We start from the raw sequence: 13,108 nt of genomic DNA on the forward strand, positions 1-13,108 counted from the left end.
TCAGGTAGCCGGTTCCCACACCTCTCTCACTCCAGCATCTGCAGCAGCATCCCATACTGACAGCTGACACAGAGATGTGCACTCTTTATATTATAGCTCTGTGCAATCCCAGTGCAGGTTCATCCAGCCTCTAGGGTAGAAGGGTCATCTAAATGAAAACAGGCTGGACACCGAAGCACTCTAGCCAATATTTTCATTCCCTTTCTGTTCTTCTGTTTTCTTTATCCAGCTATAGGAGTAAACAATAATTAAGAGTCCTTCCCAAAGGGAGATGAGATCTCTTGGGCTCTTTCCCTGAGTCAAAGAGGAATTGGCTGCTCTGTGCACTTGTGTATATTTAAAAATTATAGTTGATTGCTAAGAAAACTAAGGATAATGCCTAGATCTGCACAGGGCCTGACACCCTGTAAATGCCAAGATGGGATATGTTGTAGCAGACAGAGATATCGAGAGAGAAATGACTGATGGGAGACCTGATCCCTTTTTGCAGGTATGTGGGGATGTCGCTAATGGATCACAGATCTTTAATTCTCATCTGTGAGTATGATCATATCCTGTAGCACCTTTAATTAAAGGATCTTCAAAATACCTAGCAGAGGAAAATCACTATGAATGCATCCTCATCATACAGATAGGTCAACTGAGGCACAGGGAGATGTGAATTGGGAAAGGTCACACTGAGAATGACAGACAGAATGCACCAGTCCTGATTTCCCTGCCATAACCACGGTCTCTCTATCACTAACTGAGCACATGACAAGAGGGAAATGAACTCCTGGTCTAGCCAGGCCTGTTTGTTTTGTGGATGTGATGGACTTTCCCAGGTGCAGCCTGGAATGGGGTTACCTCCAAACCCTCTGCTAAACCAGTCTAGGCCCCTTCTCGCACTGTGAGACTCTGACAAGGTGCAGTCATCTGAGATCTTCCTCTTATACAGCCTTTCGCAGACAGGGACAGAACCATCTGTACTTACATAAGTGTTTTCACTAACCATTCATGATCCAACAATACAGAGGCTCCAGCCAGCTCACCCGAGATCTCCAGCCTGGCACCGCAGACTTATACCATCATGCCCTGATCAAAAGTTTCACCAGTGTAACTTTTTATTACCCAGTCTGCCTCCCATAGAATCATAGAATTATAGAAGACTAGGGTTGGAAGAGACCTCAGGAGGTCATCTAGTCCAACACCTTGCTCAAACCAAGACCAACCACAACTAAATCATCTCATCCAAGGTTTGTCAAGCTGGGCCGTAAAATCTCTAAGGATGGAGATTCCACTACCTCCCTAGGTAACACATTCCATTGCTTCATCACCCTCCTAGTGAAATAGTGTTTCCTAATATCCAACCTAGATCTTCCCCACTGCAACTTAAGACCATTGTTCTCCCTCAATTTGGAGAGGACAATGCACCAGCCTTTGTTCCTGAGCAGATTTCCCTTTTACATTTCAAACCATGTGCTGTTAGGTTGAAAAATGCAAAACAGATTAGGTACAGAAAGATAGATTTTAAGTGATTATAAGTAATAGTGGACTGATCAAAGCTGATTACCTAAGAATTAAACAAAATCACAACTTAAGTTCTGTACACTAGAGATAGTTTAAATCAACAGTATCTCAGTTTTATAGTATAGATGTGCATGTAAAGTCTCTTGTTGTTGTTACCCAGGAGCAAGCACATTTGAAATACTGGTACACAGTGTGACAGACCCAGGCCAGTGGGGTGCAGGAGTCTGGTAGAGGGCAAATATACTGGTCACTGGGTGAGTAGTTTTCTGTTCCCTGAGTGACCAGAGCAGGGTCTGCACTAGAGTAGTCAGGAACTTGCTAGAACCAATTAAGGCAGACAGGCTGATTAGAACACCTGCAGCCAATCAAGGCAGGCTAATCAGGGCACCTGGGTTTAAAAAGGAGCTCACTCCAGTCAGGCAGGGAGGAGCCAGAGGAGAGGAAGTGCGTGTGAGGAGCTGGGAGCAAGAGGCACAAGGAGCTGAGAGTGAGAGGCTGTGCTGCTGGAGGACTAAGGAGTACAAGCGTTATCAGACACCAGGAGTAAGGTCCTGTGGTGAGGATAAAGAAGGTGTTTGGAGGAGTGTGACGATGTTGATATAAACTGGGACCATACAGAACATGGGTTGCAACCAAGGTCCTGTAGTGGCACCAGATCTTATGTAAAGGGGGTCATATAAGATGTCTAAGACCAGGTTATGAGTTACTGGTTATGATTATGCTGTCTGTATGTCTGTATCATTTTGTAGTTGAAGTTATAAGTATTGGCTGTATACTGTCTGTATTTCAAATTAGTGCTGCAGTTCTGGGAAACACCCCAGACAAGTTGGTGTTAGCTCTGCTTAGCCTGCTTGATGGCCCATTAAGGACCATCAGCTACACAATTGACCCATTGACAGGAGGCAGATATGCCTTGTAACTCAGCAGGGTGTGCAGGGACTTGCCCATGTGACTCCAAACTCCATTTTGCTGTAATTTTCCACAGTAAGAACAAAAAAGTGTTCTTACACCTGGAAGTGCCTATATAAGGCTGATGCCTCATCTCCCTCTGGTCTTCAGTCCTGCTTCCTACTTCTGGAGGGACTTTGCTACAAACTGAAGCTCTACACAAAGGACTGAATGACCCATCCCAGCTGGGGATGTTCTCCAGAGACTTGATTTGAACCTGCAGTTTACTCCATCACTGCTACAAGCCTGAACTAAGAACTTTGCCATTACCATATGGAATTGATTCCATTTAACCAATTCTAGCTCTCATCTCTATCTTTTTCCCTTTATAAATAAACCTTTAGATTTTAGATTCTAGAGGATTGGCAACAGCATGATTTGTGGGTAAGATCTGATGTGTATATTGACCTGGGTCTGGGGCTTGGTCCTTTGGGACCGAGAGAACCTTTTTCTTTTACTGGGGTGTTGGTTTTCATAACCATTCATCCCCAGGACGAGTGGCACTGGTGGTAATACTGGGAGATTGGAGTGTTTAAGGAAATTGCTTGTGTGACTTGTGGTTAGCCAGTGGGGTAAAACCGAAGTCATTTTTGTCTGGCTGGTTTGGTTTACCTTAGAGGTGGAAAAACCCCAGCCTAGGGCTGTTACTGTCCTGTTTAAGCAATTAGTCCTGAATTGGCACTCTCAGCTGGGTTCCACTAGAACCGCATCGTAACAAGGAGGCCTTGGGGAAATAGCCCAGGGAGGTGTAGCTGTCACACAGCTGTTGCAAGAGGCACTATAGACAGCTGCAAATCCATAGAGCCCTGGGCTGGAATCCGGAGTAGAGGGTGGGCCCGTTTTCCCCACAAACCTCCCAACTCCTGATCAGACACAGGAGGAGTTGATCCAGACTGTGGGGGAGATCACTGAGGTGAGCAAATCTGCCAATAAGCGCAGGACCCCCCAAGGTAGAGGAGGAACATTGTCACAACTGGTGTCAGAAGTGGGACCTTAGTGTGCAGCACGGCAGAAAAAGGAGGTGATTTAAAAAAAAAAGGTAGAGGGATTTATTTTTTTCACCACAAGTGGAAGACTTAGTGCGAGCATTGATACAAGCTACGGCGGCCCATCAAGAGGCTACCCGTGTCCAGGCAGCTGCCCAACAGGAGGCAATGCAGGCTGCAGCAAGAGACTAATCGCCTTCTGATGGACCAGGCTTCTCAAGACCGAGCTATGTTGCAAGAACTGATAAACCAGGTAAAGACCCTTACAGAGCTGAACCATGGCCATGATAGGACGCAGTTCATACGGGCCAGCCATTGGCTGCAGAAAATGATGCGGGAGGATGATGTAGAGGCATACCTTCTGGCTTTTGAGAGGACAGCCCTATGGGAGGCCTGGCCTCGAGATCAGTGGTCTGGCATCCTTGCTCCATTCCTGTGTGGGGAGGCCCAGAAGGACTACCATGATCTGCCTGAAGAGGCTGCAGCAGACTACCCCCAGCTGAAAGCAGAGATCCTGGCCAGATCCGGGGTAACGACTGCAATGCGGGCCCAGCTGTATCACGAGAGGAGGTACCAGGAAAACAAAACCGCACAGTCCCAATTGTATGACCTCATCCATCTCGCAGGAAAGTGGTTGCAAACGGAGTCCCGGAGTCCAGAAGAGATACTAGAAGTTCTGGTCATCGATACATGAGGGGACTACTGCCAGACCTTCCTACCTGGGTAAGCCAGAATGAACCCTCCACCTATGACGAGGTTGTTGCACTGGTAGAGAGGCTAAGGACAGCGAGGGAGCTGACCCAACCAGTTAAGGAAGAAGCACCCCGGGTTAAACTAGCAGCACTAAGCCCTAGAGCTCAAGTGACGGGGCCACCAGGAGAGCCCAGGTGGAAAAAGAGAGGGGCTGAAGGCTCACCAGATGCCACAAAGAATCAGAGAACTGAGAGAGAAGAGGATCATGAGGTTGGACTGCCCAAACCAAGAGACCGGGGAATGCCTAGGGCTCCATATAGATGTTATGCCTGCGGGGAATGGGGACATATAGCTGCACAATGTCCCAATGCTGAGGAGCCGATGCAGTATAACCTGGGGAACTGGGCAGACCCAGGCTCCCTAATCCACCTTGTGTGGGTCTCACTAACCCCACATATGTATACCAGACCAGTAAAGCTAAATGGGGTAGAGACCACGGCACTGGTTGATTCGGGGAGTGCTATCACTCTTGTCTCGGGGAAGCTTGTGAAGTGTAGTCAGTTACTGTGGGCTAAGCGTATGGGGATAACATGTGTCCATGGGACAGTTGGTTATTACCCCACCATCCCAGTAAAACTCGAAATTCAGGGGAACACTACTGAGGTGGTAACAGATGTAGTCCCTAAACTCCCATACCCGGTGCTCATAGAGAAGAACTTCCCAGGGTTTGGAAACTTACTCCCAGTAGGAGGATTGGAGGAAAAGAGGAACCCTGAAGTTAGTGAGTCCTCCATAGCAGACTGTGAACCCCCGGTTTTCTCTGAAATATTCCCAGATTTATTTTCCATTCCCAGTCATGGTAGAAAGTCGAAAAGGGAAAGGAGGGCAGTTAAGGCCTTGGGAACCTGAATACTGACTCAAAGCCAGAGAGTCGCTCTCATAGGCAGGCGGACCCGAGCAGCTGAAAAGGAGGCCACCCTGGAAGAGAAGCACCCGAGTCTGAATCCCACCCTAGCATTTCTGAACCAGTAGAGGCAATAGAGACTGGGCCCCTAGATCTTGGGCAGATTAGTCCCGGAAGAGGAAATTTTGGACTAGACCAGGCCGAAGATCCAAGGTATGACAACATTAGGAAGGAGGTGACTGAAATAGATGGGGTCCCCGTGGAAGGGAAAACCCAGGGACCAGGATCCTACTTCATAATGAAGAAGAATCTCATATACCGGGTTGCACCAGTACAGGGGCAGAAGATACAGCAGATCCTAGTACCTCACAAACACCAGAATGCTGTATTAAATCTTGCTCATAGTCACCTTTTTGGGGGGCATTTGAGTGTAGAGAAGACCCTGGCACGAGTCCTACGACGGTTCTTCTGGCACGGAGTACACGAAGAAGTACGGAGGTACTGTGGTTGCTGCCCAGAGTGTCAGCTGCACAGTCCCTGTCCCCACATGAGGGCACCTTTAGTACCCCTTCCCATTATAGAGGTCCCCTTTGAGCAAATAGCCATGGACCCTGGAGAAGACGGGTCGGGGCCACCAATATATACTTGTTGTTTTGGACTATGCTACTCGCTACCCAGAAGCTGTCCCCCTGCGGAACACAGCCTCTAAAACAATAGCCAAAGAGCTGGTGGGGATCTTTGCCCGAGTGGGGCTACCAAAGGAGATATTAACAGACCAAGGAACCCCATTTATGTCAAAACTAATGAAGGACCTCTGTATGCTGCTCCATATACATACCCTGAGAACTTCAGTCTATCATCCGCAGACTGATGGATTGGTAGAAAGGTTTAACCGAGCCCTCAAGGCTATGATAAGGAAGATAGTAAGTCGGGACGGGAAGGATTGGGACACCCTACTACTCTACCTTATGTTCGCTATCTGGGAGGTACCTCAGGCCTCAACTGGGTTTTCCCCCTTTGAGTTATTATACGGGCGTCACCCCCGTGGCATATTAGACATCGCCAAAGAGATCTGGGAAGAGGAACCCAATGAGAGGAGAAATATAATAGAACATGTAATACAGATGTGAGACCGGATAGCCCGTGTCACCCCTATTGTACGGGAACATTTGGAAAAGGCCCAGGAGGCCCAGAGAACCTATTACAATCACCAGGCAAAAGTCCGACAGTTCCAACCAGGGGATCGGGTGATGGTGTTGGTACCCATGGCAGAAAGCAAGCTTCTGGCCCAATGGCAGGGGCCCTATGAGGTGGTTGAACCCGTGGGGGAAGTAACCTACAAGGTGCGGCAGCCAGGGCGCCGAAAACAAGAACAGATTTATCACATCAACCTTCTGAAACCCTGGCATGCACAAGAAGCATGCATAAGTGTCCAAAAAGACCTAACCCAGGAAAACAAGCCTTCCAAACAGGTGAGAGTGTCTCCTGATTTAACACCAGACCAGAAGAATGAGGTGTCTGAGATGATCTTCCGGAACCAAGATGTGTTCTCGACAAAACCAGTTCGAACAACCGAGACGTATCACTACGTTGTCACGAACCCTGGGGCCAGAATAACAATGATGCCCTATCGGGTGCCAGCGGCCAAAAGGGAGGAAATAAAAGCAGAAGTAAAAAAAAAGTTGGAGTTGGGGATCATCGAAGAATCCCACAGTCAGTGGTCCAGCCCAATCGTGCTGGTGCCCAAACCTGATGGCACCACAAGGTTTTGCAACGACTGCCAGCGACTAAATGAAGTATCCTGGTTTGACGAGTATCCCATACCTCACATAGATGAGCTAGTGGACCGTCTGGGTAATGCCCAGTACTTGACTACTCCTGACTTGACAAAGGGGTACTGGCAGATTCCCCTTGTGGAAGACACAAAGGAAAAGACTGCGTTCTCTACACCAGAGGGTCTTTTTCAATATACTGTCCTCCCTTTTGGACTACATGGGGCCCCAGCTACTTTCCAGCACCTCATGGACAAGCTATTATACCCGCATAACAGTTATGCTGCTGCCTACTTGGATGATGTGGTCATTCATACCCCAGACTGGGAAACCCACCTAGAGAAGGTGGAGGCAGTCCTTGATACCTTCAGGCGAGCTGGCCTTACAGCAAACCCTGCCAAGTGTGCTGTACGGTTTACGGAGGCCAAATATCTTGGCTACATTGTGGGAAAAGGTCTGGTAAAACCCCAAGTGAACAAGTTGGAGGCCATCCAAAATTGGCTGCGACCACGTAGCAAGAAACAAGTCCGGGCATTCCTAGGTGTAGTGGGGTATTACCAACGATTTATCCCGCACTTTGCCACAAGGGCAAGCCCCCTGACTGACCTAGTAAAAGCCCTTGGATCTGATCTAGTGAGGTGGTCTGACGCAGCAGAGGAAGCATTCACAGACTTAAGGACTGCCCTCTGCAGTAACCCTGTCCTAATAGCCCCTGATTACACCAAGGAATTTATCCTGCAGATATATGCATTGGAAGTAGGGTTGGGGGCTGTTCTATCACAGATGGTCGAGGAGGAGGAACACCCAATTCTGTATCTCAGTAGGAAACTCCTTCTGAGAGAACAAAAATATGCAGTGGTGGAGAGAGAGTGCCTTGCTGTAAAATGGGCCATGGAAGCATTGCGCTACTACTTGCTCTGGCGCAGATTTGTCCTCATGACCGACCATGCCCCTCTCCAATGGATACAGCAGAACAAGGAGACGAACACAAGAGTGACCAGGTGGTTCTTATCCCTCCAACCTTTCCAGTTCTGTGTGCAACACAGAGCAGGGACCCGTCACGGTAATGCCGATGGCTTGTCGTGTGTGCACTGTCTGGCTTCCCAAGCTGCCCAACCCCTTGGTGCTGAGCAGGGGGGAGGGATATGTGACAGACCCAGACCAGTGGGGTGCAGGAGTCTGGTAGAGAGCAAATATACTGGTCACTGGGTGAGTAGTTTTCTGTTCCCTGAGTGACCAGAGCAGGGTCTGCACTAGAGTAATCAGGAACCTGCTAGAACCAATTAAGTCAGACAGGCTGATTAGAACATCTGCAGCCAATCAAGGCAGGCTAATCAGGGCACCTGGGTTTAAAAAGGAGCTCACTCCAGTCAGGCAGGGAGAAGCCAGAGGAGAGGAAGTGCGTGTGAGGAGCTGGGAGCAAGAGGCACAAGGAGCTGAGAGTGAGAGGCTGTGCTGCTGGAGGGCTAAGGAGTACAAGCGTTATCAGACACCAGGAGGAAGGTCCTGTGGTGAGGATAAAGAAGGTGTTTGGAGGAGGCCATGGGGAAGTAGCCCAGGGAGGTGTAGCTGTCACACAGCTGTTACAAGAGGCACTATAGACAGCTGCAATCCACAGGGCCCTGGGCTGGAACCTAGAGTAGAGGGTGGGCCCGGGTTCCCCCCAACCTCCCAACTCCTGATCAGACACAGAAGGAGTTGATCCAGACTGTGGGGGAGATCACTGAGGTGAGCAAATCTGCCAATAAGCACAGGACCCACCAAGGTAGAGGAGGAACTTTGTCACAATAGTCAATATTCATAACTTTAGGTATAGAAATGATACACGTACACAAATAGTGTAATCCTATTCAGAGGGTTCATCAGATGCAACAAGAAACTGCCAGATTTCAGCTCCAAGGCAAAAAAAAATCAATGGAAAAACAGTAGAAACGGTATCCTCTTGAAAGTTCAGTTTATAACAATGTTGGTATGTTGTATTACTCTGAGCAGTTTTCTGTGTTTAACCCCTTATGCTATGACCAGAGGAGGGAGACTCTAAGTTGGTGGGAAATAGCTTGTCTGTGAATGAAGTGTCTGAATGTCTGTCTAATGTCTCAGAAATGAATCTGTAATTAGATCAAGCACAGAAAGAACGAATTGGTCAGGAAAAAAAATTCAGGAGTAGATTAATTTGGATGGTCAGGTTAAATCCCTGGCTGAGGAAGAAAAGTGTAGATTTTTGATGGGAGAGGAGGTCAAAGAAAGTTTGAATGACCCTAGGCAGCCTTGTGAGCTGATGGCTGTGTCTAGTCAGCAGTTTGGGAAGGCAAGGATAGTGGAAGATGAATGTCTCTATCCCTTACCTGTGTCCTGTGTGGAGAATTGTGACAGTGAAGGAAATGTGCCTGTCTGTCAGGGGTATTGACTTGCCTATGGAGGGAGCTATCTCGGTCTCCAAGCAGCTGTCTGTGAAGAGCCCTGTGTGCTGGGACAAGGGAAATGAAATCCCGAGCTGTGTGTCTGGTGAAGGAGCATGTGTCTCTGGCTTTCCTTTGGCTGTGGAGCAGACAGAAGGTGCCTTTCAGCCTGTGATGGTTGAGAAGAGTGCAGTTGTCTCAGAGTTGGTTCTGGATTCAACTAAAGCCCAGGAAGGCAATGGTCCTAAGTTTGTGTCTGCTGGGGAGAATGGCACCGTGATTAGGTTGCATCCAGTTAGTGTCTTAGCTAATGTGTGGCTGGAAAAGGGTGTAGCAGCTCTGTCTGATCAGGGTGATACCCTAGCCAGGGCACATGGAGAGCAGAAAGGTAATTTGATTGTGTTACCTACTGACATTTTGGAAACTTATAGCAAGAAGAAAAAGATTCCTGGCTTGTGTGTGGAAAGTAAAGGAAAATGCTTCTGACCCTTTAACTATGAAATCTAGCAGTTTGCCTGAAAGGGGATTCTTTAGGAATACACCTGATAAGCCTAAGGTGATCCTGGATGGGATCTCAACTCAGAATTCCAATGAGTGGGCGAGACTGCAGGAACTATGGGATAGCTCTGGGATAGCTACCCACAGTGCAATGCTCCGGAAGTCAACGCTAGCTTCGGTACATGGGCACACACTGCCGAATTAATGTGTTTAGTGTGACCACGTGCACTCGATTTTATACAATCTGTTTCCAAATATCGGTTTCTGTAAAATCAGAATAATCCTGTAGTGTAGACGTACCCAGAGAGATGTAGGTATATCAATCTAATCCCTAGGTAGACACCATGAGCTCAACGGAAGAATTCTTCTCTCAGTCTAGCTATCATTTCTCAGGGAAGTGGATTACATACACTGATGGGAGAACCCCAGCCATTAGTGATAGACTCTACACTGAATTGCTATGGCAGTGCCACTGTAGCATTCCAAGTGTAGAGAATCCCTCAAGCAGATCTTCTAGAAAAGGGACTAGTCTGGATCTGCAGGCATGGGGAGTTGGAGAATCCATCACTTCCTATCGCAGTTTCTTCCAGCGGTTAATCACCCCAGCTTCCAGCCACTAGTTCTTGCTCGGTCTTTCTCTGCTATATTATAGATCCCATTATTACAATTGAATGTGAATAAGTGAAGCTCGTTAAGTCTTTCACTGACAGGCATTTTCTCCAGCCTCCAATAAATTTCATAGCTTTTTTCTGCCCTCTCTCCAATTTTTCAACATCCCTTTTGAAATATGGACCCTGGGACTGGACGCAGTCAATTTCACCAATGCCATGTGTGAGGTAAAATCCTTCCCCTGCTCCAACACACCACTCCCCTGCTTATGCAGACAAGGATCATGTTATATCCTTGGGGGCAGCCGGTTTAGGAAGAAATCACTTGAGGCCAGACAGCAGACAGCTAACAAAACTACCATTTATTTACGCACACAGAGCTCATCTAACCGGCTGAAGCAGGCTAGGCTATCCCCTAATAATCTAACTCAGTTGCCATGGGAACAAAAACCATGACAACCAAATACACAACATATTTGTTCCCTCCTAACAAGAACATCCCCTAAATAAAACACACACTAGACTAGAGAAGGAGGGTAGACTGCCTCCATTCCCGGCTAAACCCTGGGGATTATTTTGCCCCATAACCATGGGTTCGCCCTAGCTAAAGATCCAGCCGATGACAAGACCTTCTGTCTCTAGGTGGATTACGGTGAACTCCTGGTGTTGTCGCACTCGAAAGTACCATGGGCTCAGGGTCTGCAGCACGAACAGGTGAGGAGGTGGTATCAGCTTGTGCTGGGCAAAGGGGTATCTCAGCTGCTGGCAGTAATGGAGGAGAACAGTCAGGAACAGGTGATTGGTGATTCGGTGTCTCACTGGAAGACATGAAGTGAGACCACTCAACTGCAGATGTGTCCTGAGGACTGGCATGACCTGGCAACAGCTGATCTACATGTCGCCACCAGGTTAGATTCTCTGCAGTCCGGACTGTGTAGGAAACAGGTCCTGTTTGAGTGATGATCATGGTAGGGACTCATTTAGCTCTGGAAGTATAATTCCGAGCCAAAACTGGCTGTCCCGGGCTAAAGGTTTGGTCTTTTGCTCTGGGTGCCCGTCTGATGACTTGATATTGCTGCTGACATTGCACAATTTGTCGGGGTTCAGAAGATTTCAGCAGATCAAAGCCTGGGTCGCAGCATGAGGTGTGTTTCTGTAGGAAAGTAAGACAGCATCCAGACGCTTTTGAATGGAGTGTTGTCCCCTTGCTGATTTCAAAGCGTGTTTCATTCTCTGCACAAATCTTCCAGCTAATCCATTGGTGGATGGATGATATGGTGCTGACGTGATGTGGTGTATCCCATTTGCCTTCATAAAATTTTGAAACTCTTGAGAGACGAACTGCGGTCCATTGTCGCTCACAAGTTGTTCTGGCAGCCCCGAACGACTAAAGAGTCCCTGTAGTTTTTGGATAGTACTCTCTGCAGTAGTGGACTGCATTATAGAGACTTCTGGCCATTTAGAATGGGCATCTACTGCCACCAAGAATATGCGTCCTTCAAGGGGGCCAGCGAAGCCAATGTGAATACGTTGCCACGGGTTTTCAGGCCAGTCCCATGGGTGTAGGAGTGCCCACTGGGGTGCATTCCTCACACCCTGACATGACATAAAAGCTTTTGCCTTCTCTTCAATAGCACTGTCCAATCCAGGCCACCAAAAATAGCTTTGTGCAATTTCCTTCATGCGCACAATTCCACAGTGACCGGAATGTAGCTGTTCTAACACCTGTGATCTCAGTGATGGTGGAATAATGACACGTCTCCCCCACAACAAACAACCAGATTGGACCGATAACTCCGTCCTCCTGGACATGTAGGTAACAAGGTCGGGTGAGACCGGAGAGGTTTGTTGAGATTTTCCATGCATCACCAGGTCCATAACGTGGGACAATACTGGGTCAACGCGAGTTGCCTTCTTTATCTGAGTAGCAGTGATGGGTGTATTCTCTACCTGTTCAAAGTAGAAGATTTCCTTTTGGGCACTATCTTGATGTTTGACCGGCAAAGGCAACCTTGAGAGGCCATCTGCATTGCCGTGCAGAGTGGATTTCCAATATTTGATTTCATATGTGTGTGCTGAAAGTAACAATGCCCAGCGTTGCATACGACTAGCAGCTAATGGGGGAATGCCTGTGTAGGGTCCAAAAATTGATGTCAGAGGTCGATGGTCTGTGAGAAGAGTAAACTTTTGCCCAAACAGGTACTGATGAAACTTCCGAATTCCAAAAACAATTCCTAATGCCTTACGTTCGATTTGGGTGTAGTTAGTTTCTGCTTTGCTTAGAGTGCGTGAAGCAAAAGCAATAGGTCTCTCTTCTACCGAAGGCATAATGTGTGACACAACTGCTCCCACTCCATAAGGGGAGGCATCGCAGGCCAATTGTAGGGGTAAGGATGGATCAAAGTGCGTTAGAACTTCAGAATTTAGCAATGCATCCTTAGCTTTGTTAAATGCAACATTACAGGCTTCAGTCCACTTCCAGGCCTTGCTCTGCCCAAGGAGCTCATGAAGTCGTTTTAGCAGTGTTATTCCGAAGGGTAGGCGACAGTATCGATAAAACCCCTTATGAGTCACAATAGTTAACACCTCTTGGGACTTTTCATCGATGTGTATCTGTAAATATGCTTGACTCAGATCAATTTTACTGAACTTTTGTCCCCCAGCCAGGCCTGTGAAGAGGTCATCGATGCGGGGAAGCGAGTATTGCTCTGCACACAACACTGGGTTGACAGTGACTTTAAAATCACCACATATCCGGAGAGAGTCATATTTCTTCATTATTGGAACAATA

Source organism: Gopherus evgoodei, unplaced genomic scaffold, assembly GCF_007399415.2.
Source record: "Gopherus evgoodei ecotype Sinaloan lineage unplaced genomic scaffold, rGopEvg1_v1.p scaffold_56_arrow_ctg1, whole genome shotgun sequence".
Classification (NCBI taxonomy): Eukaryota; Metazoa; Chordata; order Testudines; family Testudinidae; genus Gopherus; species Gopherus evgoodei.